The 19,177-nt window shown below is 38.5% G+C and overlaps 1 long non-coding RNA gene across 1 annotated transcript; it reads left to right on the top strand.

The window, feature by feature from the left end:
* The first annotated feature begins 3,200 nt into the window (after nt 1–3,200).
* LOC146006981 (uncharacterized) lies at nt 3,201–11,321 on the top strand. The gene is made up of 4 exons (XR_014444159.1): nt 3,201–3,238; nt 4,589–4,750; nt 7,148–7,224; nt 10,908–11,321. It is a non-coding gene; the product is annotated as an uncharacterized LOC146006981 (long non-coding RNA).
* The last annotated feature ends 7,856 nt before the right edge of the window (nt 11,322–19,177 follow it).

Genomic DNA, 19,177 nt, shown 5'->3' on the forward strand with positions numbered 1-19,177 from the left:
CCAACTTTTCATTTTGTCTTTTTAAGTTACAAAATTAAATAAGATTGAATTTTTTAATCCAAGTTGTTTGTCTACAGGTTTTGTTTTTCTAGCAAAGTACAAAAAAAGTGGTAGTAAAGTAGAAAGCAATGTTATAAGATGTGGCTGCACTTGCTTTGGGTCTGTGTATCAAAGTACTAGCATAAGTGTCCTAAAGCAGTGGTTCTACCAGTTCACCTGAGGATCTTTTTAAAATGTGTTTGAGTAATGAGTGCACCTTCTGGGTGGAGTTAATTATTGTACTTGTGATTCTGTGTGGAGACATGGAAAACATGCACAGTCATGTCAGGACAGAGGTTTTGAGAGCAGTGGTTCCCTAACTCCAGTCCTCAAATACCGCCAACAGTTCATGGGTTCCAGGTCTCCACACAGAATTACAAGTGAAATTAACATAACCTGTGTACCTTCAAGTGTGTCAGTTAATGATTACACCTGTGCACCTACAGGGAACCCTGGAAAACCCTGACTGTTGAGAACTAATAAAAATGGAATAGACTCCTTTGATAGGCATCTACATTTTTCTACCTTGAAGAGTGCGAACCATAGCTCTTTAAAACAGCAATTGAACAGTTTTGTAAGTGGACAATTAATGTATAATGGAGATCAGGCGTTAAAGAGATCAGACAATTAATGGAGGAACAGCGTTCCACTACCTGTAACAGTGATGAGAAACCAGTTCAACCACCGCCTTTGCCCTGCACAGCAATTATAACAGAAAAGCATGATTGTATGCATAACCTTACCCTTGCTCTACCTACTGGGGTGCAAAAGTGGGGGTTAGTTATGTGCCACAGGGAAATTAGTTAACTCCTCTCTCAATGACCACTTTAATCGCTAAAATTGTGGGGATTCGATAAGACCACAATATACAAATGTTTCTCCATTCATTAATGTAGACAAGTCATAATTCCTCATTTTGCTTCTGTTTAAAAACTATCCCAGTCATCCCAATTGGGTTTAGTTTGTATAAGTGTTTCATACCACCATGTTGCAGAGCCAGGTGTTTCCACAGCACACATAGAAAAGTTATTTATGCTGCGATTATAAAGCATTAGGTTAAGTTCAGAACCCACATTTTATGGTGGGCCTACAATGCCAGCAGCAGAGGATTGGATGCAGCACAGACCAAAACTCCATAAGGGGAGCCACACCAACTGCCAGATAGTGCTATCCAGAAGTAATGGTTGCAGTTGGTGTGGCTCCACCCCTGGTGTTTTAGGTAGATGTGTGCAGGGCAGCCGAGGGGGGGGGGGGCAGGCTTGCTGTAGGGGCCGGGGTCCAGACCTTCCCTTCCCCCTCCGTCCCTCCCAGGTAGCAACAGCAGCACACCCTTCTACTTCACACTACTGTGCTGATAGCAGGCTCAGCATGAGCATCCGACTGACAGCGTGTGAGCTCATGCTGAGCCAACTAGCAGCACATGCTATAGGTGTGTGCTGCTGCTGCGTTGCGTTTTTTTCACCCTCCTCTTAACATTTTGGGTGCGGCCTAAGTGCGGGAGGTGGCCACGCCCCAAAATTTTTACCGGGGCCCAGCCTTCCTCTCGGCTGCCCTGTGTGTGTTCAACATAATGGTCACTTGTTATCTGTTGTTTCAGATACATTGTTTTTTGTTTTTTTTAAACAAAAAAAAAAAAACACACAACACTGGCAAATTGTATCAGATCTTTATTTTACTTTTTGATAAGACTTTAAAATACTTCCAAGACATCAACCTGGCAGTACACACCAACAACATACAAAAAGATAGACCATGCAGGTGTTCAAAGAGCCGTATCTTTAGTTACTTTTATATATGAATTTTCTGGAAACCATTGTGCAAAGTGTATTTTAAGGATATTCCTATATCAGATTCCCTCTGACTGGACACATGACTCAAAGCCACTAGGTTCATACAACTTCAATACCAAAAAAATGCCCCGCTATTCAGAGCTCATTTATTATAATCATAGTCACCTCTAAAACAGTTTCCTACCCTCCTGGAATAGCCAGTAAGCTCTTGAAATTCTGGACCCCCTCCCGGAATACCCTCCACGAAGACCCGCAATTTGTGCTATTTGCAGTACTGGGGGGCTGGCTTGATGACATCTACATCAGGACCTGCCCCCCAAAGTGCTGCTAACAGTCTTCTGACTGAGACTTTAAAAGTAGGAGCCCTGCTCTAGAAACACATATGCTCTAGAAATACATATGCTCTAGAAATAGATATATCAAAGAGCTTCAGCTGTTGGTAACGTAGATTAGCAGCAATTCAGAACATCCTTTAAGGGTCAGAAGACTGAAATAAAATGGGACACGTGGTCTGGTTTGTGCTGATCTACAGACCACACTGCTAGAAGCACCACAGCAGACAGCGACACCCCAGGCAGGGAAAAGGAACTGCATGGATTTTCAAAGATGGCTACAATAGCTACAGAAAAGCGTAGAAATTAGCAAGCATATAGCTTGGGGACAGGCCATCAGTAGTTTATACATATACTGTATGTGGCAATCACATTGATTTATACCTTCTAACATAAGCCACATTTCATGAGCAACAAATGCGCTCTTAGCTGGCATCGTCTGTGCTGAACGAAGCAAAAGGAAGGTATATTGCTATAGGTGACTGCAATCATAACTTCAAAAGGAGGCTCTGCTAGAAACATAAAATCAGTTCTGCCACATCCCTGGTATTGGGAACATTATCTTAAACAGATGTATCCTCCCAGTAGAACTATATTATGTTCAGGATATATGGCTAAAAAGTTACCACCTCATGCGATTTGTGAATACAAATCCAGCAGGTACTTTACAAGCAGTAAGGTGGTGTTTTTCAGCTCCTTACCTCCACACTTCATCAGCAACTTCTCCAGTCAGTAAGAAGAGCGAGTGTGCCTGCAGTCCTATTTATGCAAAAATCTGGCTTTGCACATGCTCAGAACAGTGCTCTCCAGGCCTCCTTTTCATTTTCTTATATTTACCATGTGCAGCAGCCATTTTATGTGTTCCAGGACCTGTTTGTGTTCCACCTTTTCTGAGCTTGTGCGGCGGCCATTTTACAGGATCACAATTAGTTTTTCATAAAATGGCTGCTGCATATAAGAAAATGAAAGGGAGGCCTGGAGAGCATTGTTCTGAGCATGTGCAAAGCCAGAATTTTGAATAAATAGGACTGCAGACACACTAACATGTCATACTGATTCTGGAGGTTGCTGATGAAGGTTAGACTATGTAGAATGGTTGTGGAGGGGGTCTGGATGTTCTGTTAAGCAAGGGTGAAAGTTCTTTGATCTGCCTACAGCAGTGGTAGCCAACCCTAGCCCTCGAGAGCTACCAACAGTTCACATTTTCCAGACAACCTAGCTGCTGCACAGCTGCACTCATTAATCACTGACACATTTTAAAAGATACACATATGGAGCTAATTAGCTCACTTGTGTTTCTGTGAGGAGACCTGCAAAAGCACTGTTGGTAGCTCTCGGGGACTAGGGTTGGCTACCCCAGGCCTACAGTGTTTGTATGTTCTTTTTTTCCTTGTCTTTGTTTGTTTTATGTTTTATTTTGAGTGGTGAGTCTTCTCAACCTACCCCAGTGCTGGCTACAGGCTTCTATTTCCACTAGAGGCTGTTGTAGACCCATTGCAGGTAGGGTTCCTTCAGCAAAGGAGTTCTGGGTGCTATTGCTAATTAGGTTTTAGAGCATGCTCTGCTCCTGGACATTCTACTTAATGTAGGATTACCTCCATCTGTGTTGAAGCACCTTTCTTATCAATTAAGATGTTCAACACATGTGGTGATAATCATATATTAAGAGGAAAGTGCAGGAGGAGAGCAATGTGTCCCTCCTGGAGAGGGTCATGTTGGGAGGTATGCTATACCTCCAGGAGGATCTGTACACTTCTGATGCTGCATGCTGTGGTTTTAAATGTTTTTTTTTTTTTTTTTTTTTTTTTTTTCAATGAATCTTAGCCCTGACTACTTAACAGGAGTTTTACTTTAATTTTGCCCCTGACCAGTAGAGACAAAATGCTACCTGTTTCCTTCATAAACTGACTGCAATCACCTGAGAGAAAATGCTTTCTTAATTAAATAGTTCAGTACAGGTGACTGTTAAGGAAGAAGTCAAGAGCGCATTTTGTCCCCCATGGAAGAACATGTTTGCTGTTATTTCTACATGTATTTAAGAGCAGCTGCGTCCCTTGCACCTATGGTAGTTATGCCATGGGTTCCATCTTTGCTGTCTCTAATGTGTTACTTTTATCCCAATCAGTAGCTAAATAGGGGGCCCTTAACACTTTTGCTATGGGGCCTAATATCTACTGTAGGTACGCCTCTGCATGTGTATATAAAACACTATCCTCAAGGGGAAGTGCTCTATATTGGTTAACTGCTATAATTAAAAGCCAATTAAACATATTTTTTTGGATTGTGGGAGGAAACCAGGGTAGTTAAAGAGCCAAACTCCAGTCAGGCAATGGTGGCAATATAACTTCTGACCATAATGTGAGGCAGTAATGCTAACTATTACCTGTACCTGGGCTGCTTTTTTAAATTGTGCAATTATGTCCAAAGGTTATGGAAACTGCTGCCAAGATTGTGCTATTGTTACTGAGTTTGTTTCAAAGGAGATCTGAGCTGCATCTACATGCATACTTCTGATTATCTGTTTATAAGGGGATTTGCTAATATATGCTGCACCTTTAACCTTTGAGTGCCAAGTGACTGTTAAAATAGGTGAGTATGGCGAAGCAAATCTTTTTATTCACTTAAGACCTGTAATGTTTACACTTTTTTTTTTTTTTTTTTTTTTTTTTTTTTTTTTTTTATATAGGAAATATATAAATTAAGGAAAAAAATGTGGCATAACAAATCTGAGATGTGCAAAATATTTGCTGAAAATGCCAGCTTCACTCACATGTTTGTACTTGAAGGATTAATATTATCCTGGGAGAGGGTGATCACTGGTCATGAATAATTCTCAATGTATTTTATTTCATATTTTTATTGGTTTTCTGCCCTTTTTATAGCTCTCATTAAAGTGTGTGTGTGTGTTTTTACGGCGCCGCCGCGCACAGTCTGTTTGAAACTTGGCAGCCTGCCAGACTCTGGGCGCGTGCCACTCTAGCTGTTCTCAGCACAGCGCTACGTTGTCAGCGTAGCGTCTAATTCCATCTAAACTCAGCACACTGCTACCAAAGGGGGTGTCCGAAATGCAGACGCTACAATTTAGACGCTGTAGCGTCTGAATCCATATGCACTGTGCAAAACACTCTTAAACCTGTCCACAATGGCACTAGTCGACGCAACAGCTGTCGACCTTGTAAATTCCACTATCCACACCAACCCGAAGCATGGAGAGCGCAGCGGTATGCGTCCTACGACCTTTTCATACCCCCACTATCCATGTCGGCATGGAGTTGATTTTATAAAGTGTGGCGAGCGCAGGTATCAGTGTCCCCTCGCGGGCTTCACGGGTATCCGCGACCCCTTGCGGGGCTCGCTGCACTCTCCACACTTTATAAAATCAACTCCTCGCCGACGTGGATAGTGGGGGTATGAAAAGGTTGTACCGCCACCCCTCGCGGGGCTTGCCACGCTTTGGGTTGGCGTGGGTAGTGGAATTTACAAGGTCGACAGCTGTTGCATCGACTAGTGCCACTGGACAGGTTTCAATAGTGTACCCCTAGACCTAACTAAATTTAGGTACTTATGTAGTATCTGGGCGGATCGGGCACATCGAATCGCATGCGACCAAATCAGATGCGATGCGATAGACCATTTTAACATTGAATCCTATGGAAAAATCGAGTCCGAGTCCATTTTAACATAGAATTCAATGGGAAAAAGGGGTCCTGTTCCTTGCCCCACTATCCAAGTGGGCATGGAGTTGGATATAAACCTGTGGTGAGCGTAGCGAGCCACCGAGCCCGAAGCGTGGCGAGCCCTGCGAGGGGACACAGAATTCTTTTTTAAAAATCTGTGTCCCCTTGCGGGGCTCGCTTCGCTCGCCAGAGGTTTATATCCAACTCCATGCCCACTTGGATAGTGGGGCAAGGAACAGGACCCCTTTTTCCCATTGAATTCTATGTTAAAATGGACTCAGACCATTTTAACATTGAATCCTCTGGAAAAATCGGGTCCATCGCATCCGATTTGGTCGCATGCGATGCGATTATCGCATCGCGTTGATTGTATGCCTTAAGTTAAGGCATACAATCAAAAAATCGGGCGCCCAGATAGTACCTAAATTTAGATGCTTTAGCGTCTAAGTCCAGAAACCCTGGCTTTTTAGCGGCTAGCAGGTAGTCCGGTTTTCAGACGCTAAAGCGTCTAAGTTTAAGCGTCTGCATGGGGGACACGACCCCCTTCATAGCGGCTAGCAGGTAGTCGGGTTTAAGACGCTTTATCGTCTGAATCCTGACTCCCCCCTTCTTAGCGGCTTGCAGATAGTCCGGGTTTCAGACGCTTTTGCATCTAAATTTAGCGTCTGCATGGCCCCCTTTGATAGCGGTGTGCCGGGGTGTGTAGTTTAGAAGCCCCGGCGCGTCAGCGCGGTGTCCAGTTTTACATGCCCCTGTTGTCAGCGGTGCGCAGTGCTGCCTAGTTCACTGTGGAACTACAAGTACCACAGTGATCTGTCAGCACGCTGCTACTGCTGCCCGGCGCTAAGCTGATAATGTAAGCTGACAATACGTAGCTTACATCTAGAGTGGCACGCGCACAGTTAAACAGAGCTTCTGGCAGGCTGCCAAGTTTCAGAGACAGAGTGTGTGCGCGGCGGCGTGACACTACACAAGTACCATGGTCAGTTTTTGCTTGTTTAGAGCAGTGGTTCTCAACCTCGGTCCTCAAAAACCCCCAACAGTGTGCCTTTTCTAGGTCAACTGGCAGGTTAAAAGGCACTCGTTAGTCACTGACACATTTTCAAAGATTAAACTTGAAATTAGCTCCATGTGTGATGGAAATCGTGCGCTGCTGGGGATCCTTGTGGACTGAGGTTGAGAACTGCTGGTTTAGAGCATCCCTTTGCAGTCAACTTTTTTTTTTTTTTTTTTTAGTCTGGTGTAAATTAATTGTACCTGTATTAATGGTCTACATTAAAATAACATCAACATTGTTAAACATTCAAAGTGGCTCACAATTGGATCTGCTGCTAGGGCTGTTGAGCCTTACTAGACATTGGACCTGAAAGGGTTAATTGAACAGAGGTAAGTTTCTATATAAATCAAACTTTAAATTGCTTTTTCAATTAACCCCCTCATTAAATAGAAGTCCAGAAAAAGAACTGGAAAGTATATTACTACTAAGTTCAGAAGGACTAACCAATAATTAAATACATGCATGTGCCTATGCAACTCCTAAATACAAATAATATTTTTAAAGCTAATCTGCCCTAAACAAGAAAGTTATATAAAATATCTTATACTGATATTTACCATAAAAATATATTACATAATAAAACAGACATATCAATTATTTTTAAGCCCTTATGTGTTATGAAACTTAAATGTGTATTTTGTTTTTATGAACATTTGATTGACTATGCAACATTTTGTTCCTTTTTTTCTTAACTATAGAACTACCCCTTCTCATTTTCACATGAAAAAACTAATGGCACTAACTTTTCTGAGGATAGTCTAGTAATTCCAAGTTCTGTAGGAGCTGTGGTACACTTCAGTTCCATACCTAATGGAACCTGGAAGGTGCATCCCAAAAACCATTTATTAGGATGACCCTTATTAGCATGTCGACAAACATTAGGTAAACAACTGGTAAAGTTGATGGCTCAAAAAATATGAACTCATGTCAGCCTTTAAACTGACAGGCATTGCATTATTTCATGCCCCACCATCCACTAGCGCAGGGATTGGGAACCTTTTGTCATTCAGCTTTTGAACTGCACATCCCAGCAGCATCCCTGCTACTGTTTTGCTATTTGGCCATACTTGGATGTTAGTTCCACCACAGCTGGTGGGCCAGGAGTTTGACACCACTGAAAACCGGACTACCTGCTAGCTGCTAAGAAGGCGGGGTTTCTGGACTTAGACGCTACAGCCTCTGAATTTAGTTGGGTCTACATCTAAATTTAGACAGTAACAGATCGAATTGAGCAAAATGTTGACATCACGGTCAACACAAGTTCACTTTATATTGGTATATCAGCGTGGACATTGTAAGTATTTGCTTCATCAGCGTGGACATTGTAAGTATTTGCTTCACTCGGCACACTCCAATGTCCTCTGGGATGGTAAATTATGAAGTTGGCTAAAAAATATGGAAACCTAGTGTCTACCTTGTCATTGTCCTTTTTGCATTTAACTATTGTTACTGTCGCTCTAGATGTTGACAACCACTTCTATGCATCTATGTAGATGTGGTCAACCACGTGACTGTCTATCTAGAAATCAATAACCCAGTGGCTGCAATGTTGTAACACTTTCAGGGATTGTCACACAAATATACAAAGGTTTATTAGGCATTTAGACTATATAACTGGCGGATTAGCTAATATGTTTATGCTGTTCCTTTTAACCCTTTGCAGCAGGGTTACCTAGCAGCAGAAAAATTTAAGATATTTGAGATGGGGGTCTAATGGCCATCAGTGGGTGTGAAGGCAAATTCCTCCTAGGTGTTGGTGTTGACCTTCCTCTAACAAATCATTATAACACTGTATGAAGAAATTAGACAAATTATGCCACTGTTCAAAATCATTGGGAAATGTAAAGTGTCACATTTGTGTCAGTTCTAGTAACCCCTTTTTCATGTCTTTATTTGGAATCCTGTTCCTAAAATTTTCTCCTATGCTGCTGGCTAATGAAGGCACCAAACACTGAGTTGACATAAAAATGCATTCCGAAAAAGACTGACTCCTGCAGACATTCCGTGGCTGCCTCTAAAATGTAGGCTGATTTTCATATATCTAGAATACCCTTATATCTCTGGGACTGCCTTGCTTTTATATTCACCTTGCTTGAACAAATAACAAATGCCTGTTTTTCAATTCCACCCCTGCCTTGTTTATTCACATAATCTTCTCCTTAGCAGCAGGTGGTGCGCACATTTTAATCAAGACTTTGGATAGTATGTCTCAAATGTGGAGAAACCTCAACAATCTTGCTTCTAACCCTTTTACACCAAAAAAGTGACCTGGCCCCCAGCACCCCCCCCCCCTCCCGCCGGCGCTTGGAGATGACGTCATCTCCGATAACCACTGCCGGGACCCGGACCGCTGTGCTGGGGGCAAGCCCAGCACTAGGGTAATCTGCTGGGCTGCCCCAGTCCCCGTGCCCCCCCCCCCCCCCCCCAGCCACTGTCCGGGAGGTGAATGGATGCCGCACAGGCATCCATTCACCTCCTTGCCTGCCGCTGCTGCTTTCTGCAGAGGACCGCAGCGCAGGCTGTGTCGCCCCCCCCCCCCCGTCCAACCTGGACGTCCCGGATGACCCGGCGTACCCATTTACACCGCCCTCTACCCAGGACATATACACTGCCTCTGACCCACCAAAGACCTGGAGTTTAGAGGCGGTGTAAACTCTATCTCTACAAAAGCCTATGGGGTCAATCCTATTAAGTGAATTTAGTCCACTGTAAAGTGTGCCTGGTGCAGTGATGATTAACTATGTGAATTAGGGGTGAGACCCAGGTCGACGTGCTGTGTAAATGGTGTATAAAGCAGGGTCAGACCCTGCAAACTCCAGCGTTCAAAGACCAGGGTCCGACAAGGGTTTTTGGTGTAAAAGGGGTATTTATTTGGATGTTTGTCTGAAACTGTAAACTTGCAAGCAGGGCCTTAATACCTTTGACTGTAAATACCCAATCTTACAGTATTTTGGGGACCTGTAGATAATGCCTCTCCTCATATGCCTACTCCACTTCTCACAGAATGCACTCTTTTTTTTTTTTTTTTTTTTTCCTTCTCAATCTCCTTTTATGCATTTTTTTTTTTTTTTTTTTTTTTTTTGTGAAGAAATTACTTATATTTTTTTTTTGTGAAGAAATTACTTATATTTGAAGTAAACAGGATATGAATATGCAGGTTTTTCCTCAGTCACGCAATATCTCCACACTTCCTGTATGCATGCAGATTAGGAACCATTCTGTCTAATGAAATTGAGACTTATATTGCAAATTCCCATTACATCCTATGGGAGCCTTTACACTCCAAAGATGGCATTTGGGAAAGTTTCTGTTTTGGAAACATGATTGCTCATGCAGGTAGAGCCTTAGGCTTTCCAGTATGACTGCCAACAGTCAGTATACCAACATCTGAGTCCTGACTGCCAGTGTCTAACAGGAGGGAGAGTGCAAAGAAGCCCCTGGCAGGCTCACTTTCCCTTGTACTCTGATGGGGGGAATCCTGACTGATGGGCTATTCTTCCACAATCCCCAGAATAGAACCTGTGGTGAGCAGTCAACCAGCATCCTTCCCAGTATCATGGGCTGTGTAAGCTGTGTAAGCTGCATAGCAGAATGCAATGATGCCTGTGGGGCATCATTGGCCCTTCCTTTTTAGAGGAGATGGTATAGAGCAGGACAGGCCAACCTGTGGCTCTCCAGATATTGTGAAACTACAAATCCCAGCATGCCTTGCCACAGTTAACACTCCCATATTACAAAACATGATGGGATTTGTAGTTTGACATCTAGAGAACCACAGGTTGGCCAGGCCTGGTGTAGAGTGTAAAGCTGAGATCTTTGAGCCAAATGGCAAATCTACATTAGGCCAGCTGGAGGGCCAAATTGTTGCTGGGATAAGCAGCCAAGGTTCCTCATCCCTAGTGTAGTCAAAAACAGGCTTTTATTAGCAGGGGGCATTGACAAGGTCAAACAGAGATTTGGTTTGATGTAAATGGTTTCTTAGGATAATTTTTTTTTTTTCTCCTTTCTTTAGTCTGGACATCTAAACATGGGATCAAAGGCTGTGATTGACTGAACTCCTAGGTCTATGCTTCAGGAGTGAAGAAGATATACCTACATGAACATGCAAGTATGTAAAGGAGCAACAATGACTTATGGCATCTAAAAACTGTTAACTCTGCTGTCCAGCACCTCAAGTCTAGGAAATCTGCAAACTGTATGGTGTTGGGACTAACACCTATATTGTACTATTGATTGGAGCTTTCATCTTTAAACATTGCCTCACGTCCAACATTGTCCTGATATTGTAAGATGCCTTGAAACATTACCCTAGGCTCTTCAGCTTATTTCTGCTACAGAGGAATATTGCTCACTTCCTATGCTGTCTGAGGCCTTGTAATCAGTTTAAAAAGTTTCAGCAAATAAAAATCAGCTCATAACTGTTTAAGAGGAGTTTTGATTTTTTTTTTAATCATAACTACATTTACAGATTTATTAGCTTGCAATAGATAGTCAATGTAAATTCTATCTAGATATCTGATAGAAAGTTCAGGGGGTTCGTGATAGAAAAATATATGTCCAAATAAATCTGTGTCCCTGCTTGGGTATTTCGTTAACTTGATTTCAAAATAAGGCCATATGATATTGTATTTTTTTATTAAGTAGATTCTCTGTCTTTGACACTGATAGATAATGTGAAGCATATGATTCTGAACAAAAATTGTTCAGAATTTTTTTTTTTTTTTTTTTTTTTTTTGCAGGGTTTTACAAGTGAATGGTCAAACACAGGTCACTGGAGTCCTAAACTGAGCTGAGGGCAGAAATGCTGCTGGTTTTTGCCGATCTGTACATGTACCCAGCTTTACACTTGTAAAAAATTTTCAAGCCACCTCCTACATGTAGAAAAACTGAATTCAAGGATTGAGGCAGAAGATCTCGTTGCTGATAAGAATGAAAGCTATTACCATGCTAAACTTTATTTTTTGTAAAGAAAATATTCACCATTTTTTTAACAAGGTGTATCCTATTAAACACATTATGGTATGTTTGCAGGCCCTTATTTTTCTACACGAGAACTAGTATTTGATTCATATATTCATTCAAAATGTATATTCAGTCAAAACCTCAAATTTCTCAATAAGATGGTCATTAAATGTTAGTACTTCTGTAACCAAATCAGTCTATTGCTTTTTAAATCTATTTGTTATGCATACCTCTTCTCTTGGCAATATGTAATATTTAACTGTTTTTGTATGTGAAATGTTCCTTTCTGCTGTAACAACTTTTTATTTCAACAAAATGAATAAACAAACATGAAATATAGATTATAAAAATAAAGCTGAGTAAACATTGTTTTGTAACATTATTCATATGATAATGTTTTGGGACTGTTAATGAGTTAAAATTGTGACTGATTCTGACTAATGATAATTCTATCACATCTTCAGGGAAACCTTAAAATCTGATCTTTTAAATTGGGTTATACTTTACCATTACAAATAAAATTAACAATCTGTATGAACACATTTCACAATTCTACGATTAGTAGAATTGATACGTTTCCAGAAAGTACTCTAAATAAATAAAGGGAAAAGAGTCTAGAACTATCTATATCCAGCTGTATCTGTAAAACTTCAACATGCTGCAACAAATTGAGTCTGCTACCATGTAAGGGTAAAAAGAAAAACTCATGTGAATATTTAATTAGTATAGCTTCATCTGTTATGTTGCTCTGGACTCAAATAATTTCACAAAAGTGAAACCATTTACACAATAAGCATGATTTCAAAACCTTGATGATGATTTGAAATCAGTGCAATTGAATCAAAATCAATGTGGAACATTTTTGAAGGTTTGTAGTTTTTCAAATCAGCCCCAAACCATGTAATTAAATTGACATGCAATGATTTAAAATCAGTGTGGGATGTTTCAGGAGATTATAGCTTTTTTTTCCCCACAAAGCAGCTTAAAACTATGAAAATGATTTCGATTTACGTTCAAATCATTGACACTGTGTGAGACAAATTAGGAGTTTGCTAACTTATTTCAAATCAGCAGAAAACCATGAAAATTATATTGATTCAGATGCACTGTTTTCAAATCTTTAAAAACAGTGTGAAACATTTGAGGAATTTCTAGAGTTTAATTTTTAAATAAGCAGAAAACCATGACATTTTATTAGTTTCATAAGCACTGATTTCAGATCTTCCAAATCAGTGCAAATCATTGCAAGAATATATTTTTTTTGAAGTTTTAGGGCTTTTTTTTTTTTAAATCAACAAAAACCCATGAAATTGATTTCGATTCACGTACACTGATTTCAAATCAGTAAGAATCAGTGCAAATCATTGCAAGATTTTTTTAAAGAAGTTTTAGGGCTTTTTTTGAAATCAGCAAAAAACCATGAAATTGATTTCGATTCACGTACACTGATTTCAAATCTTCCAAATCAGTAAAAATCAGTGCAAATCCGTAACAATCAGTGCAAATCAGTGCAAGATTTTTTTTCCCCAAGTTTTAGGGCTTTTTTTTAAATCAGCAAAAAACCATGAAATTGATTTCGATTCACGTACACTGATTTCAAATCTCCCAAATCAGTAAGAATCAGTGCAAATCCGTAACAATCAGTGCAAATCAGTGCAAGATTTTTTTTCCCCAAGTTTTAGGGCTTTTTTTGAAATCAGCAAAAAACCATGAAATTGATTTCGATTCACGTACACTGATTTCAAATCTCCCAAATCAGTAAAAATCTGTGCAAATCAGTGCAAATCATTGCAAGATTTTTTTAAAGAAGTTTTAGGGCTTTTTTTGAAATCAGCAAAAAACCATGAAATTGATTTCGATTCACGTACACTGATTTCAAATCTCCCAAATCAGTAAAAATCTGTGCAAATCAGTGCAAATCAGTGCAAGATTTTTTTTTAGAAGTTTTAGGGCTTTTTTTGAAATCAGCAAAAAACCATGAAATTGATTTCGATTCACGTACACTGATTTCAAATCTCCCAAATCAGTAAAAATCAGTGCAAATCCGTAACAATCAGTGCAAATCTGTGCAAATCAGTGCAAGATTTTTTTAGAAGTTTTAGAGCTTTTTTTGAAATCAGCAAAAAACCATGAAATTGATTTCGATTCACGTACACTGATTTTAAATCTCCCAAATCAGTAAAAATCAGTGCAAATCCGTAACAATCAGTGCAAATCTGTGCAAATCAGTGCAAATCATTGCAAGATTTTTTTTTAAGAAGTTTTAGGGCTTTTTTTGAAATCAGCAAAAAACCATGAAATTGATTTCGATTCACGTACACTGATTTCAAATCTCCCAAATCAGTAAAAATCAGTGCAAATCCGTAACAATCAGTGCAAATCAGTGCAAGATTTTTTTAAGTAGTTTTAGGGCTTTTTTTGAAATCAGCAAAAAACCATGAAATTGATTTCGATTCACGTACACTGATTTCAAATCTTCTAAATCAGTAAAAATCAGTGCAAATCCGTAAAAATCAGTGCAAATCAGTGCAAATCATTGCAAGATTTTTTTTAAGAAGTTTTAGGGCTTTTTTTGAAATCAGCAAAAAACCATGAAATTGATTTCGATTCACGTACACTGATTTCAAATCTCCCAAATCAGTAAAAATCTGTGCAAATCAGTGCAAATCATTGCAAGATTTTTTTTAAAGAAGTTTTAGGGCTTTTTTTGAAATCAGCAAAAAACCATGAAATTGATTTCGATTCACATACACTGATTTCAAATCTCCCAAATCAGTAAAAATCAGTGCAAATCCGTAACAATCAGTGCAAATCAGTGCAAATCAGTGCAAGATTTTTTTTTAGAAGTTTTAGGGCTTTTTTTGAAATCAGCAAAAAACCATGAAATTGATTTCGATTCACGTACACTGATTTCAAATCTTCCAAATCAGTAAAAATCAGTGCAAATCCGTAAAAATCAGTGCAAATCTGTGCAAATCTGTGCAAATCATTGCAAGATTTTTTTTAAGAAGTTTTAGGGCTTTTTTTGAAATCAGCAAAAAACCATGAAATTGATTTCGATTCACGTACACTGATTTCAAATCTCCCAAATCAGTAAAAATCTGTGCAAATCAGTGCAAATCATTGCAAGATTTTTTTTAAAGAAGTTTTAGGGCTTTTTTTGAAATCAGCAAAAAACCATGAAATTGATTTCGATTCACATACACTGATTTCAAATCTCCCAAATCAGTAAAAATCAGTGCAAATCCGTAACAATCAGTGCAAATCAGTGCAAATCAGTGCAAGATTTTTTTTAGAAGTTTTAGGGCTTTTTTTGAAATCAGCAAAAAACCATGAAATTGATTTCGATTCACGTACACTGATTTCAAATCTTCCAAATCAGTAAAAATCAGTGCAAATCCGTAAAAATCAGTGCAAATCTGTGCAAATCAGTGCAAATCATTGCAAGATTTTTTTTAAGAAGTTTTAGGGCTTTTTTTGAAATCAGCAAAAAACCATGAAATTGATTTCGATTCACGTACACTGATTTCAAATCTTCCAAATCAGTAAAAATCAGTGCAAATCCGTAAAAATCAGTGCAAATCTGTGCAAATCAGTGCAAATCATTGCAAGATTTTTTTTAAGAAGTTTTAGGGCTTTTTTTGAAATCAGCAAAAAACCATGAAATTGATTTCGATTCACGTACACTGATTTCAAATCTCCCAAATCAGTAAAAATCAGTGCAAATCCGTAAAAATCAGTGCAAATCAGTGCAAGATTTTTTTTTAGAAGTTTTAGGGCTTTTTTTGAAATCAGCAAAAAACCATGAAATTGATTTCGATTCATGTACACTGATTTCAAATCTTCAAAAATCAGTAAAAAATCAGTGCAAATCCGTAAAAATCAGTGCAAATCTGTGCAAATCAGTGCAAGATTTTTTTTTAAGAAGTTTTAGGGCTTTTTTTGAAATCAGCAAAAAACCATGAAATTGATTTCGATTCACGTACACTGATTTCAAATCTCCCAAATCAGTAAAAATCAGTGCAAATCCGTAACAATCAGTGCAAATCAGTGCAAATCAGTGCAAGATTTTTTTTAGAAGTTTTAGAGCTTTTTTTGAAATCAGCAAAAAACCATGAAATTGATTTCGATTCATGTACACTGATTTCAAATCTTCAAAATCAGTAAAAATCAGTGCAAATCCGTAAAAATCTGTGCAAATCTGTGCAAATCAGTGCAAGATTTTTTTTAGAAGTTTTAGGGCTTTTTTTGAAATCAGCAAAAAACCATGAAATTGATTTCGATTCACGTACACTGATTTCAAATCTCCCAAATCAGTAAAAATCAGTGCAAATCCGTAACAATCAGTGCAAATCAGTGCAAATCAGTGCAAGATTTTTTTTAGAAGTTTTAGGGCTTTTTTTGAAATCAGCAAAAAACCATGAAATTGATTTCGATTCACGTACACTGATTTCAAATCTCCCAAATCAGTAAAAATCAGTGCAAATCCGTAACAATCAGTGCAAATCAGTGCAAATCAGTGCAAGATTTTTTTTTGAAGTTTTAGGGCTTTTTTTGAAATCAGCAAAAAACCATGAAATTGATTTCGATTCACGTACACTGATTTCAAATCTTCCAAATCAGTAAAAATCAGTGCAAATCTTCTAAAAAAAATCTTGCACTGATTTGCACTGATTTGCACTGATTGTTACGGATTTGCACTGATTTTTACTGATTTGGGAGATTTGAAATCAGTGTACGTGAATCGAAATCAATTTCATGGTTTTTTGCTGATTTCAAAAAAAGCCCTAAAACTTCTTTAAAAAAATCTTGCAATGATTTGCACTGATTTGCACAGATTTTTACGGATTTGCACTGATTTTTACTGATTTTGAAGATTTGAAATCAGTGTACATGAATCGAAATCAATTTCATGGTTTTTTGCTGATTTCAAAAAAAGCCCTAAAACTTCTAAAAAAAAATCTTGCACTGATTTGCACTGATTGTTACGGATTTGCACTGATTTTTACTGATTTGGGAGATTTGAAATCAGTGTACGTGAATCGAAATCAATTTCATGGTTTTTTGCTGATTTCAAAAAAAGCCCTAAAACTTCTTAAAAAAAATCTTGCAATGATTTGCACTGATTTGCACAGATTTGCACTGATTTTTACGGATTTGCACTGATTTTTACTGATTTGGAAGATTTGAAATCAGTGTACGTGAATCGAAATCAATTTCATGGTTTTTTGCTGATTTAAAAAAAAGCCCTAAAACTTCTAAAAAAATCTTGCACTGATTTGCAATGATTTGCACTGATTTTTACGGATTTGCACTGATTTTTACTGATTTGGGAGATTTGAAATCAGTGTACGTGAATCGAAATCAATTTCATGGTTTTTTGCTGATTTCAAAAAAGCCCTAAAACTTCTAAAAAAAATCTTGCAATGATTTGCACTGATTTTTACGGATTTGCACTGATTTGTACGGATTTGGGAGATTTGAAATCAGTGTACGTGAAGCGAAATCAATTTCATGGTTTTTTGCTGATTTCAAAAAAGCCCTAAAACTTAAAAAAAAAAATCGTGCAATGATTTGCACTGATTTTTACGGATTTGCACTGATTTGTACGGATTTGGGAGATTTGAAATCAGTGTACGTGCATCAAAATCAATTTTATAGCTTTTTTTGAAATCAGCAAAAAAAAAACATGAATCTCCTGTAATATCTTGTACTTATTTGACTTAAAATTACTTTCATGATTTTGGGGTGATTTGAAAAAAAATATATATAAACTTTATGCAATGATGTGCAAAGATTTTAACTCACTTTATAAGAAGTGAAAATTAGTTTATTTAGTTTTAGAATTACTTTTATTGATTCAGTACATATGATTTTAAAATAATTTTCATGTTTTTGTGAATATTTAGAATCCAGTGCACCACATAGCAGTGTGGCTACATCGATAGATGGTCGATTAGTACATGCACATAATTACATAAATGTCTACTTCATCCATAACTGTGAGGATCCTGGGGTCATGCAGCTGTGCAGCGCGACTGGGGTCCTTCCGAGTTCAAAAGATCGCACAGGAATACACAATAGCAAAAGTATTACCTTTATTTTTCACACAGGTTATACATGTAAAATCAGGGGTTTCATACAGTCTATATACAATATATAGAAAGGCCATTAATTTTAGTCACGTTATCAGAACCTTACCACATTACCCCTCAGGTTATCTTCAGATGGGCAGGACATGCCAGTCCACAACTCCCAGCACTAACTCTCATTCACATATCTGCCTGCAAAAACCAACTTACATCCCAAAGGCATCCCTTTCCCCCTCCCTCAGGAATTCTTAACCCTTCCTATGCTGGGTGCAGTTGTATGTTGTATGAATGTAACAGGGTCTCCTATTACCTGTCCAGGGGCTGATTAACCCTTCATCTGGCTTTGAAGCTTGTGTAGGTGAGGGGATTCATACCTTTATGTGAACAGATCTCTTCTGTGGAGACTGACCCTGGTGTTATCCATACTCTTGTTATTGGGGGGGGGGGGTGTATTTATCTGCTACTACCTGTGCCCAGAAAACTATCTTATTGCCTTCATAGGTGTATGTTACAGTATCGGATACAGTACCTACAGTAGGAAGGTACTGAGGGAATATTTCCCTCCAGTGGCACACATACTCAACCTAATGGAATAACCAGTTTGGATTATTCAGTATAACATCCTATTATTGTCCGACATTGTGATGTCTCCGGTATACAGTAGTCTGGGGACCATAGTTCAGATACAGATACAGTTAGTTATAATATCCAGTTAGTACCAGCATTTTGCTACTTTTGCAGAAGCACAGAAAGAGGTGGGAGAAAAATATGTAGCAGAAGTTGGGTGTAGCCATGTTCCATCACAATAACTATGAACTGAATTTTTGTGGCCGCAAGTTTTGTGCTGAAGTTTTCACTACAAGTATATTACATAGCTGAATGCAGATTATGACTGTTCCAGTCAAAGCAACTCAAAACCATTTTACTTATATTTTTAATATATAAAATATTTAATCACGTTTTTCATAAAAGTAAAAAATTACACAATCCCAGAAAAGATGGCATAGTGTTCACAAAAACGGTAACCAGATGTAAAACAATAAAAGCTTTCATAACTCCGGTTTAAGATTAAAGCCATTCTTTAGTAAATCAGATTAGGATAAATAAGCTTGTATGAGAAAAAAAAAAGACACACACACCTTTATCCATTCTGAAAAATAAAGCAGCAGTTTGTTATGGAGAGTGAAAAGAGTTGTACTTCTCCACAAGGGAGGGGTACGGGGTGGGT

Source organism: Crinia signifera, chromosome 6, assembly GCF_055691185.1.
Source record: "Crinia signifera chromosome 6, ASM5569118v1, whole genome shotgun sequence".
NCBI lineage: Eukaryota > Metazoa > Chordata > Amphibia > Anura > Myobatrachidae > Crinia > Crinia signifera.